At 43.5% G+C, this 11,901-nt stretch overlaps 1 pseudogene across 1 annotated transcript in view; it reads right to left on the reverse strand.

Moving 5' to 3' along the window:
- LOC143268726 (baculoviral IAP repeat-containing protein 1a-like) overlaps positions 1-6,484 on the reverse strand; it is a 31,392-nt pseudogene extending 24,908 nt beyond the window's left edge. Inside the window, exons 1-2 of the transcript XR_013044850.1 lie at positions 6,479-6,484; positions 2,991-4,638 (exon numbers count right to left, since the gene is read on the reverse strand). The product of XR_013044850.1 is annotated as a baculoviral IAP repeat-containing protein 1a-like (transcript). The remainder of the gene's footprint in view (positions 1-2,990; positions 4,639-6,478) is intronic.
- Positions 6,485-11,901: the final 5,417 nt, after the last annotated feature.

An 11,901-nucleotide genomic window follows, 5' to 3' on the forward strand; every position in this document is an offset into this window, starting at 1 on the left:
AATAGCTCTCAGCTGACCTGTGTTGCTCCAAAGCCTGAAAGCTTAACCAGCCAAATGCTTCTAGTTTCTGGTCCTCACGCCTTATATATCTTTTTGCTTTCTACCACCAGTCCCTGGGATTAAAGGCTGGCTTTCTGGGATTAAAGGCGTGTTCCACCACTGCCACACTCTTGCTATGGCTCTAATAGCTCTGACCCCCGGGCAACTTTATTTATTAACATACAATCAAAATCACACTTCAGTATAATTAGATTACCACCACAGGATGCCCAACACCTGGGGCCAAATTAGTGTCTAAGGACCACACTGTCCCAGGGGCCGTGCTGATCTGAGTGGCCTGCACTGTCACTTGAGGCAATGGTGACATCCAGATCAGGTTGCTGCCAAGGGTCATGTCTGGGTGCATGGTTCCACCACAGTCAGGGTCTGTGCTGCTACCAAGGTTACACAAAAACCTGGGATTTGGGCCACCTGTGGCCTTGTTGGTGTCCATGATTTGTGCCATCACAGAGCCATCCTGATCTGAGTGGCATGTGCTTCCATCCAGAGCCAGGATCTGTTCCATGCCCAATCCACTGGGGAGTACCATGTCTGTGGTCCATGTTGCCTCATGGAGCCATGGAAACCATGCACAATGAGATTAGAGGCCTATTCTGAGCCAGTCCTTCCCTTCTCTGGCCCTGGGATAGCTGGAACTGTGCCTCACTGGATGCTGCAGCAAGAGAACTGGCCTTGTCTCTCATGAGAGAGCTGGCCTCCCAAACTCTGGAGAGATGGCCCCATGCCTCACCCAAGACAGAGGAGATCTGACCCTGATGGCATGGGAACAGGGGAGACGGCTCTGCTTCTCACCTGAGGGGGTCGGCCACAGTGCCCAGGACTGACCATCTGAACCACCACCCAGGCTCACCTAGGGCTGGCCCAACCCGACATCTACCCCCATCTAGGACCTGCTGGAGCTTGTGAAGGGACTGATCCTGTGGAACAATAACCTCAGGATCTCCATGACTCATGGTGGCTGCCAGATATCCAAGAGAAGTTTTAGGTGAGGATCCAGTGAGGACGGTGTGCCAGAAACCAGAGCCTTGACCCAGACTCATAACAATGAACATTTGCAAATGAAGCTGTTTAGACAAAAGGGTAGACTTGTCACACCAGGGCTCCCAATGCCACCAGGACTAATGAAGAGGGGCTGGAGAGGTGGGAAAAATGGAGGAACGGAGAGGGTTTTGTTGTTCTGAGGTATTTTTTCTGTTCTTTTGTTTTGGTTTTTATTTTCTGTTTGTGTTTCTTTGGTTTGGTTTGGTTTATGTTGCACATTATTTGTTTAACTAGTCAAAGATATGATGCATTTGTTTAACTATGTAAAGTTGAGTTGATTTGTTTAATTATGTACAGTTGTGTTGCTATTTTACCTTGCCTGCCTAAGGCATCTGACTGGTCTAATAAAAAGCTGAATGGCCAATAGTGAGGGAGGAGGAATAGGTGGAGCTTCTGGGCAGTAAGTAGCAGGAGGAATTTAAGTTCCAGGAAAGAAAGAAAAGGAAACAACAGGGAGACATTAAGGGCCAGACAGACAGACTGAAACAGAAGAAGCAGAAAGGTAGGACACACAGAATGAAAGAAAGGCAAAAAGCCCCAGGAAGAACATAGATGAATAGGAACAGGTTAAATTAAGTTAAAAGAGCTAGTGGGACAAGCCTAAGCTAAGGCCGAGCATCCATAATTAATAATAAGTCTGTGTCTTTATTTGGGAGCTGGTTGGTGGGCTAAAGATAATTCCAACTACAATTTTGGTTTATTTTTTTTGTTTTTATTTTCATTTGGGAGGCCACAGCTGGGAGGCTGGATAAGTAGGGACTGGATGGTAAGCAAAATTGGGGTGCATGATGTGAAATTCCCAAAGATCAATAAAGAAATTATGTTTTAAAAAGAGGAAGACAAAGGAAGCCACAGACAGAGCAGAGCATCCTTGAGCAACAGCAGCTGCTGAACACCAGAGCTATGCTCTCACAACAACAAAATTTAATGATCAAATATGTACAGTGGTATAAAAGCTTAGAACAACTGAAAGAGAGGTAAGTCAAGTCTAGGGGCTGAAAAGACGGCTCAACAATCAAGAGCTCTGGTTTGCAGAGGATCCAGTGAAGTTCCCAGCACCACATTGGGCTGCACACCACAGTCTGGAACCAAAGCTCCAAAGGATCTGATATTCTCTTCTGATCTCTGAGGGTACCCATACATACAAGCTCATGAAAACACACACACACACACACACACACACACACACACACACACACACTGAATTAAATATCTTATAAAAAAGAAATCATTAAAGAGATAATGTCTACATAAAAACAAACATTGCTTATAGCAGTAGTTCTCAACATAATTCCTAATACTGCATCCCATTAATACAGTTCCTCATGTTGTGGTGAGCCCCCCAACCATAAAATTATCTTTGTTGCTACTTCATAACTGTAATTTTGCTACTGTTATGAACAGTAATGAAAATATCTGATATTTCTGATGGTCTAATGTGACCCCTGTGACCCCTCAGGGGTCGTGACTCACAGCGTGAGAACTGCTGGCTTAAAGAAGACATAAATATTATTTACCCATAATAAAAAGTTTTCTCTGGAGAAGTTAACCCCTCCTTTCAGGCAGGCAGGGTGCAGATGATTCTCTACCATCATCTTACACACAGGCCATCATTTATCAATAACAAGCAATTCAAACTCTTATTAATGACCTTGGGTGAATACTGATGATAATGTCTTTCTAGTTTTGTCTGAGTTACTTCAAACCCATTCTATGATTCAGGGCCAGTCACTGAATTACACACTGTCCCAAACAGTGACAGTACTTAGATCTCTTCTGTCAAGGCACATTTATGACCTTGTGCCTGAGGAGTTTCATTCATCTAAAACTAAGAATAAGAAAAACACAGTGTCAGTCAGAATGGTTATGTGTGTGACACTCGGGGATACCTGGTAACTGGTTTGTCCCTGACACCTCAAGAGACTGTAGGGCAGGCAGGCCGAGAAGCAGCTCCTGTTCTGCTGCGCTGAGCTCCAGTCTGCACACGGAGCACTTGGTGACAGAGGTCTTATTCTGCTCCAGAGCTGGGCGGATGCTTTCAAGAAAGCCACTGCTGTGGTTCAAATGGAGCTTGATATCCTGTGATGCTGAGAAGACATCCTTTAGGACCTGGAGCAGTGCTGGGTCTGCTGGACCCATGCTGGCCACTATAACTTCCAGCCTAGGGATCTTGCACGGCTTGGGTGACAGTTTCCAGTAGCCAGCACTGATGTTGGGTGGATGCTGGGGTCGGTTATGCATAAAATTTCTCATGATATCCTCATTTTCAGCCAAATTGTTCTCCCATTCCTTCATATGTTCAAAGGCAAATGCATAGTCCTCATCTACGGTTGGTTGCTGTAATGTTTCAAAACATTTTTCCATGACTGAGTAAGGTACTCTTGGTTGCATTTTATTTCCATTTATGAAGACTTTTATACTCTTCAACAGTTGTAGACTTTCTGGGTGGTCCCCAAAGTACTTTGAATTCAGTACTTTCAAATCCAGTGTTCTCCCTCAAAGGAAATGCAAAATAAATGGAGAACATACAGCCACTGTGTTGCTTTCATAAGCAAAGTTTAGAGCAATGCTGAATAGATGTTCTGAAACGATTGAAGAGAAAGCTTCAGGAGATACCAGCCACAACCACCGAACAAACTCTATCCTCAGGGAAGTTTCTGGGTGGAGCTTCACATAGTCCTCAATATCCAACATGTTCTCCAGCAGCTCTTTATCATCCACCAAGTGAAGCAAATGAGATACAAATTTTGGCCCTGCCTTTGATGAAGGATGACTACAGACATACTTCAAAAAATTGCTGTAGGCACCCACAGCCTTCAAAGGTGAGTTAATTTGTCTCAAATAACCAAGTCCCAGATCATGGTCTTCCTGCCTTTCTGAACCCAGGAGCTCAGTCAGCCTCATGGCAGCAAGAAATTCTTGGAACAACGGAGTTAAGAACCGATAGACAGGTCTCAGTCTCTGGGCAGAGAATTTGCTCATCAAGCAGGTGGTCAGATCTTCATCTTCATCAATGCCTGCTTCTGTGAGGTCATCATTACTGAACTCAAAGCAAGATAAAAAAAGGCCTCTCAAGGCCAGCTGGCCACATGAGGATGCAGTGACCTTGAGAGGCTCAGGTGTAGCCTTGTGTTTTAAGGAAAGGTATTTCATATAGGACTTGAAAGCTGCCACATCATGAAAGGACCGGTCAGAAGGATTTTGAAACCAGTCAGCACAGACTGCTGCCACAAAGAGAGGAGTTTTGTTATTTCCATGTAAATCTACATTCTTTCCAAAGTAAATCATAAACTCTTGCAGATGTGAAATATTGTAGAAGAATAATTTCCATAATACAGAGATAGTATTATAGAGGGGAAACACTTTGATCTCTAGAATTGTATCTAGATATGGGTTGATATTCCTGGCCCTGTTTGTATGGACAGTGATCAATAAGCAGGTTCGGGTCAAGTAGTTTCTTGTAATGAGGGTTTCTATGGATTGGGGTAGTGAATCCCACACAAACGGGGCATATCTATTTAAATTTCTTATTGGAATCTAAGTAAAACAGGAGCTTCTCTTTTGTCAAGTACACAGTACTTGCTGGGAACAGACTTGAATGCTATTTTACTGTGTGGGGCCTTAATATCACAAGAGTGGTGTTCTTACCCTGAAATAACCCTTGCTGCCAGAACTTGAAACTTAACGTGATTCAACTCCTTTAAGAAGTTTAATTGAACCCTAGTGTGCCATGCAAGAGAAACACTCTGCTTTTGAGAAACGGGCATTCTTGCACTCTACTGTGTTTCCTATAGGGCCAGTACAGTGAGCTAGCTCAGAACAAAAGAACTGTGCTTTCTACACAAACGGGGCATATCTATTTCGACTCAGTATTGGAATCTAAATAAAACAGGAGCTTCTCTTTTGTCAAGTACACAGTACTTGCTGGGAACAGACACGAAAGCTATTTTACTGTTTAGGGCCTTAATAGCACAAGAGTGGTGTTCTAACCCTGAATTAACACTTGCTGTTAGAACTTGAAACTGAACGTGATTCAACTCCGTTTCGGAAGTTTATTTGACCCTCGTGTGCCATGCAAGAGAAACACTGTGCTTTTGAGAAACGGGCATTCGTGCACTCTACTGTATTTCCTATAGGGCCAGTACAGTGAGCTAGCTCAGAAAAAAAGAAGTGTGTTTCCTGTACTAACGGGGCATATTTAGTTCACCTCAGTATTGGAAACGAAGTAAAACAGGAGCATCTCTTCAGTCCAATACACTGTACTCGCTGGGAACAGACGGGAATGCTATTTGCACTGTGTATGGCCAGAATAGCACAAGAGTGGTTTTCTTAGCCTAAATGAACCCTTGCTGTTAGAACATGAAACTGAACGTGATTCAACTCCGTTTAGGATGTTTAGTTGAATTGTAGTGAACATGCAAGAGAAACACTCTGCCTTTGCGAAACGGGCATTCAGTATTGGAAACTGAGTAAAACAGGAGCTTCTCTTCAGTCCAATACACTGTACTGGCTGGGAACAGACGCGAGTGCTATTTTACTGTTTAGGGCCTTAATAGCACAAGAGTGGTGTACTAACCCTGAATTAACACTTGCTGCTAACAATTGAAACTAAATGTGACTCAACTCCATTTAGGGTGTTTAATTGAACCCTAGTGTGCCATGCAAGAAAAACACTCTCCTTTTCAGAAACGGGCATTCCTGCTCTCTACTGTGTTTCCTATAGTGCCAGTAGATTGAGCTAGCTCACAAGAAAAGACTGTGGTATCTACACAAACGGGGCATATCTAGTTCAACTCAGTATTGGAAACTAAGTAAAACAGGAGCTTCTCTTCAGTCCAATACACTGTACTCGCTGGGAACACAAGCCAATGTTGTTTGCACTGTGAATGGCCAGAATAGCACAAGAGTAGTGTTCTTAGCAGGAATGAATTCTTGCTACTAGAACTTGAAAGTGAACGTGATTCAACTCCGATAAGGAAGTTTAATTGAACCCTAGTGTGCCATGCAAGAGAAACACTCTGCTTTTGAGAAACGGGCATTCTTGCACTCTACTGTGTTTCCTATAGGGCCAGTACAGTGAGCTAGCTCAGAACAAAAGAACTGTGCTTCCTACACAAACGGGGAATATCTAGTTCAACTCAGTATTGGAAACTAAGTAAAAAAGTAGCTTCTCTTAAGTACAATACACAGTACTCGCTGGGAACAGACACGAATGCTAGTTGCACTAGTTAGGGTCAGAATAGCACAAGACTGGTGTTCTTTGCCTGAATGAACCCATGCTGCTAGAACTTAAAACTGAACGTGATTCAATTCCGTTTAGGAAGTTTAATTGAACCCTAGTGTGCCATTCAAGAAAAACACTCTGCTTTTCAGAAACGGGCATCCTTGCACTATTCTTTTATTCCTATATGGCCAGTACAGTGAGCTAATTCACAACAAAAGAACTGTGCTTCCTACACAACCGGGGAATATCTAGTTCAACTCAGTATTGGTAAGTGAGTTAAACAGGAGCTTTTCTTCAGGCCTATACACTCTCCTGGCTGGGAACAGACGTGAATGCTATTTGCACTGTGTATGGCCAGAATAGCACAAGAGTGCTGTTATTAGCCTGAATGAACACTTGCTGCTAGTACTTGAAACTGCACGTGATTCAACTCCGTTTAGGAAGGTTAATTGAACCCTAGTGTGCCATGCAAGAGAAACACTCTGCTTTTGAGAAACGGGCATTCTTGCACTCTACTGTGTTTGCTATAGGGCCAGTACAGTGAGCTAGCTCAGAACAAAAGAACTGTGCTTCCTACACAAACGGGGCATATCTAGTTCATCTCAGTATTGGAAACTGAGTAAAACAGGAACTTCTCTTCAGTCCAATACACTGTACCTCTGGGAACAGACACGAATGCTATTTGCAATGTTTATGGCCAGAATAGCACAACAGTGGTGTACATCCCCTGAATTAACACTTGCTGCTAGCACTTGAAACTGAATGTGATTCAACTCCATTATGGAAATTTAATTGATCCCTAGTTTGCCATACAAAAAAAACAACACTATGCTTTTGAGAAAATGGCATTCTTACACTCTACTGGGTTTCCTATAGGGCCAGTACAGTGAGATAGCTCAGAACAAAAGAACTATGCTTCCTACACAAACAAGGCATATCGAGTTCAACTCAGTATTGGAAACTAAGTAAAACAGGAGCTTCTCTTCAGTCCAATACAGTGTACTCTCTGGGAACAGACGCGAAAGCTATTTGCACAGTTATGGCCAGAGAAGCACAAGAGTGGTGTTCTTAGCCTGAAAGAACCCTTGCTGATAGAACTTGAAACTGAACGTGATTCAACTCCGTTTAGGAAGTTTAATTGAACCACAGTGTGCCATGCAAGAGACACGCTCTGCTTTTGGAAACGGGCATTCTGGCACTCTGCTGTGTGTCCTATAGGGCCAGTACAGTGAGCTAGCTCAGAACAAAAGAACTGTCCTTCATTCACAAACGGGGCATATCTATTTCAACTCAGTATTGGAAACTAAATAAAACAGGAGCTTCTCTTCAGTCCAATACACTGTACGCTTTGGGAAAAGACGCGAAAGCTATTTGCACTGTGTATGGCCAGAATAGCACAAGAGTGCTGTTCTTAGCCTGAATGAACCCTTTATGCCAGCACTTGAACCTGAACGTGATTCAACTCCATTTAGGAAGTTTAATTGAACCCTTGTGTGCTATGCAAGAAAAAGACTCTGCTTTTGAGAAACGGGCATTCTTGCACTCTATTGTGTTTCCTATAGGGCCAGTACAGTGAGCAAGCTCAGAACAAAAGAACTGTGCTTCCTACACAAACGGGGCATATCTAGTTCAACTCAGTATAGGAAACTGAGTAAAACAGGAGCTTCTCTTCAGTCCAATACACTGTACTGGCTGCGAGCAGACGCGAAAGCTATTTGCACTGTGTATGGCCAGAAGAGAACAAGAGTGCTGTTCTTAGCCTGAATGAACCCTTGCTGCTAGAACTTGAAAAGGAATGTGATTTCACTCCGTTTAGCAAGTTGAATTGAACCCTAGTGTGCCATGCAAGAAAAATACTCTGCTTTTGAGAAACGGGCATTCTTGCACTCTACTGTGTTGCCTATAGGGCCAGTACAGTGAGCTAGCTCAGAACAAAAGAACTGTGCTTCCTACACGAACGGCGCGTATCTAGTTCAATTCAGTATTGGAAACTGAGTAAAACAGGAGCTTCTCTTCAGTCCAATACACTGTACTGGATGGGAACAGACGTGAATGCTATTTGCACTGTGTATGGCCAGAATAGCACAAGAGTCCTGTTCTTAGCCTGAATGAACCCTTGCTGCTAGAACTTTAAACTGAACGTGATTCAACTCCGTTTAGGATGTTTAATTGAACCCTAGTGTGCCATGCAAGGAAAACACTCTGCTTTTGAGAAACTGGCATTCATGCCCTCTGCTGTGTTTCCTATAGGGCCAGTACAGTGAGCTAGCTCAGAACAAAAGAACTGTGCTTCGTAAACAAACGGGGCATATCAAGTTCAACCGAGTATTGGAAACTGAGTAAAACAGGAGCTACTCTTCAGTCCAATATACTGTACTGGCTGGGAACAGAAGCGAATGCTATTTCCATTGTGTATGGCCAGAATACCACAAGAGTGCTGTTCTTAGCCTGAATGAACCCTTGCTGCTAGAAGTTGAAACTGAACGTGATTCAACTCCATTTAGGAAGTTTAATTGAACCCTAGTGTGCCATGTAAGAAAAACACTCTGCTTTTGAGAAACGGGCATTCTTGCACTCTACTGTGTTTCCTATAGGGCCAGTACAGTGAGCTAGCTCCGAACAAAAGAACTGTGCTTCCTACACAAACGGGGCATATCTAGTTCAACTCAGTATTGGAAACTGAGTAAAACATGAGCTTCTCTTCAGTCCAATACACTGTACTGGCTGGGAACAGACACGAATGCTATTTGCACTCTGTATGGCCAGAATATCACAAGAGTGCTGTTCTTAGCCTGAATGAACCCTTGCTGCTAGACCTTGAAACTGAACGTGATTCAACTCCGTTAAGGAAGTTTAATTGAACCCTAGTGTGCCATGCACGATAAACACTCTGCTTTTGAGAAACGGGCATTCTTACACTCTACTGTTTTTCCTATAGGACTAGTACAGTGAGCTAGCTCAGAACAAAAGAACTGTGCTTCCTACACAAACGGGGCATATCTAGTTCAACTCAGTATTGGAAACTGAGTAAAACAGGAGCTTCTCTTCAGTCCAATACACTGTACTGGCTGGGAACAGACGCGAATGCTATTTACACCGTGTATGGCCAGAATAGCACAAGAGTGGTGTTCTTAGCCTGAATGAACCCTTGCTGCTAGAACTTTAAACTGAACGTGATTCAACTCCGTTTAGGAAGTTTAATTGAACCCTAGTGTGCCATGCAAGAAAAACACTCTGCTTTTGAGAAACGGGCATTCTTGCACTCTTACGTGTTTCCTATAGGGCCAGTATAGTGTGCTAGCGCAGAACAAAAGAACTGTGCTTCCTACACAAACGGTGCCTATCTAGTTCAACTCAGTATTGGAAACTGAGTAAAACGGGAGCTTCTCTTCAGTCCAATACACTGTACTGGCTGGGAGGACGCGAATGCTATTTGCACTGTGTATGGCCAGAATAGCACAAGAGTGCTGTTCTTAGCCTGAATGAACCCTTGGCCCTAGAACTTGAAACCTAAAATGATTCAACTCCGTTTAGGAAGTTTAAATGAACCCTAGTGTGCGATGCAAGGATAACACTCTGCTTCTGAGAAACGGGCATTCTTGCACTCTACTGTGTTTCCTATAGGGCCAGTACAGTGAGCTAGCTCGGAACAAAAGAACTGTGCTTCCTACACAAACGGGGCATATCTTGTTCAACTCAGTATAGGAAACTGAGTAAAACAGAAGCTTCTCTTCTTTCCAATACACTCTACTGGCTGGGAGCAGATGCGAATGCTATTTGCACTGTGTATGGCCAGAATAGCACAAGAGTGCTGTTCTTAGCCTGAATGAACCCTTGCTGCTTGATCGTGAAACTGAACGTGATTCAACTCCGTTTAGGAAGTTTAATTGAACCCTAGTGTGCCATGCAGGAAAAACACTCTGCTTTTGAGAAACGGGCATTCTTGTACTCTATTGTGTTTAGAATAGGGCCAGTACAGTGAGCTAGCTTAGAACAAAAGAACTGTCCTTCTTACACAAACGGGGCATATCTAGTTCAACTCAGTATTGGAAACTGAGTAAAACAGGAGCATCTCTTCAGTCAAATACACTGTACTGGCTCGGAGCACATGCGAATGCTATTTGCACTCTGTATGGCCAGAATAGCACAAGAGTGCTGTTCTTAGCCTGAATGAACCCTTGCTGCTAGAACTTGAATCGGAACGTGATTCAACTCCGTTTAGGAAGTTTAATTGAACCCTAGTGTGCCATGCAAGAAAAACACTCTGCTTTTGAGAAACGGGCATTCTTGCACTCTACTGTGTTTCCTTTAGGGCCAGTACAGTGAGCTAGCTCAGAACAAAAGAACTGTGCTTCCTACACAAACGGGGCATATCTAGTTCAACTCAGTGTTGGAAACTGAGTAAAACAGGAGCTTCTCTTCAGTCCAATACACTGTACTGGCTGGGAACAGATCCGACTGCTATTTGCACTGTGTATGGCCAGAATAGCACAAGAGTGCTGTTGTTAGCCTGAATGAACCCTTGTTGCTAGAACTTGAAACTGAACGTGATTCAACTCCGTTTAGGAAGTTTAATTGAAGACTAGGGTGCCATGCAGGAAAAACACTCTGCTTTTGAGATACGGGCATTCTTGCACTCTACTGTGTTTCCTATAGGGCCAGTACAGTGAGCAAGCTCAGAACAAAAGAACTGTGCTTCCTACACAAACGGGGAATAACTAGTTCAACTCAGTATTGGAAACTGAGTAAAACAGGAGCTTCTCTTCAGTCCAATACACTGTACTGGCTGGGAACAGACGTGAATGCTATTTGCACTGTGTATGGCCAGAATAGCACAAGAGTGCTGTTCTTAGCCTGATTGAACCCTTGCTGCTAGAACTAGAAATGGAATGTGATTCAACTCCGTTTAGGAAGTTTAATTGAACCCTAGTGTGCCATGCAAGGAAAACACTCTGCTTTTGAGAAGCGGGCATTCTTGTACTCTTCTGTGTTTCCTATAGGGCCAGTACAGTGAGCTAGCTCAGAAAAAAGAACTGTGCTTCCTACACAAACGGGGCGAACCTAGTTCAACTCAGTATTGGAAACTGAGTAAAACAGGAGCTTCTCTTCAGTCCAATACACTGTACTGGCTGGGAACAGACGTGAATGCTATTTGCACTGTGTATGGCCAGAATAGCACAAGAGTGCTGTTCTTAGCCTGAATGAAACCTTGCTGCTTGAACTTGAACTGAACGTGATTCAACTCCATTTTTGAAGTTTAATTGAACCCTAGTGTGCCATGCAAGGAAAACACTGTGCTTTAGAGAAACAGGCATTCTTGCACTCTACTGTGTTTCCTTTAGGGCCAGTAAAGTGAGCTAGCTCCGAACAAAAGAACTGTACTTCCTACACAAACGGGGCATATCTAGTTCAACTCAGTATTGGAAACTGAGTAAAACAGGAGCTTCTCTTCAGTCCAATACACTGTACTGGCTGGGAACAGACGTGAATGCTATTTGCACTGTGTATGACCAGAATAGCCCAAGAGTGCTGTTGTTAGCCTGAATGAACCCTTGCTGCTAGAACTGGAAACTGAA

The sequence above is a fragment of the Peromyscus maniculatus genome, chromosome 15 (assembly GCF_049852395.1).
Source record: "Peromyscus maniculatus bairdii isolate BWxNUB_F1_BW_parent chromosome 15, HU_Pman_BW_mat_3.1, whole genome shotgun sequence".
Lineage (NCBI taxonomy): Eukaryota > Metazoa > Chordata > Mammalia > Rodentia > Cricetidae > Peromyscus > Peromyscus maniculatus.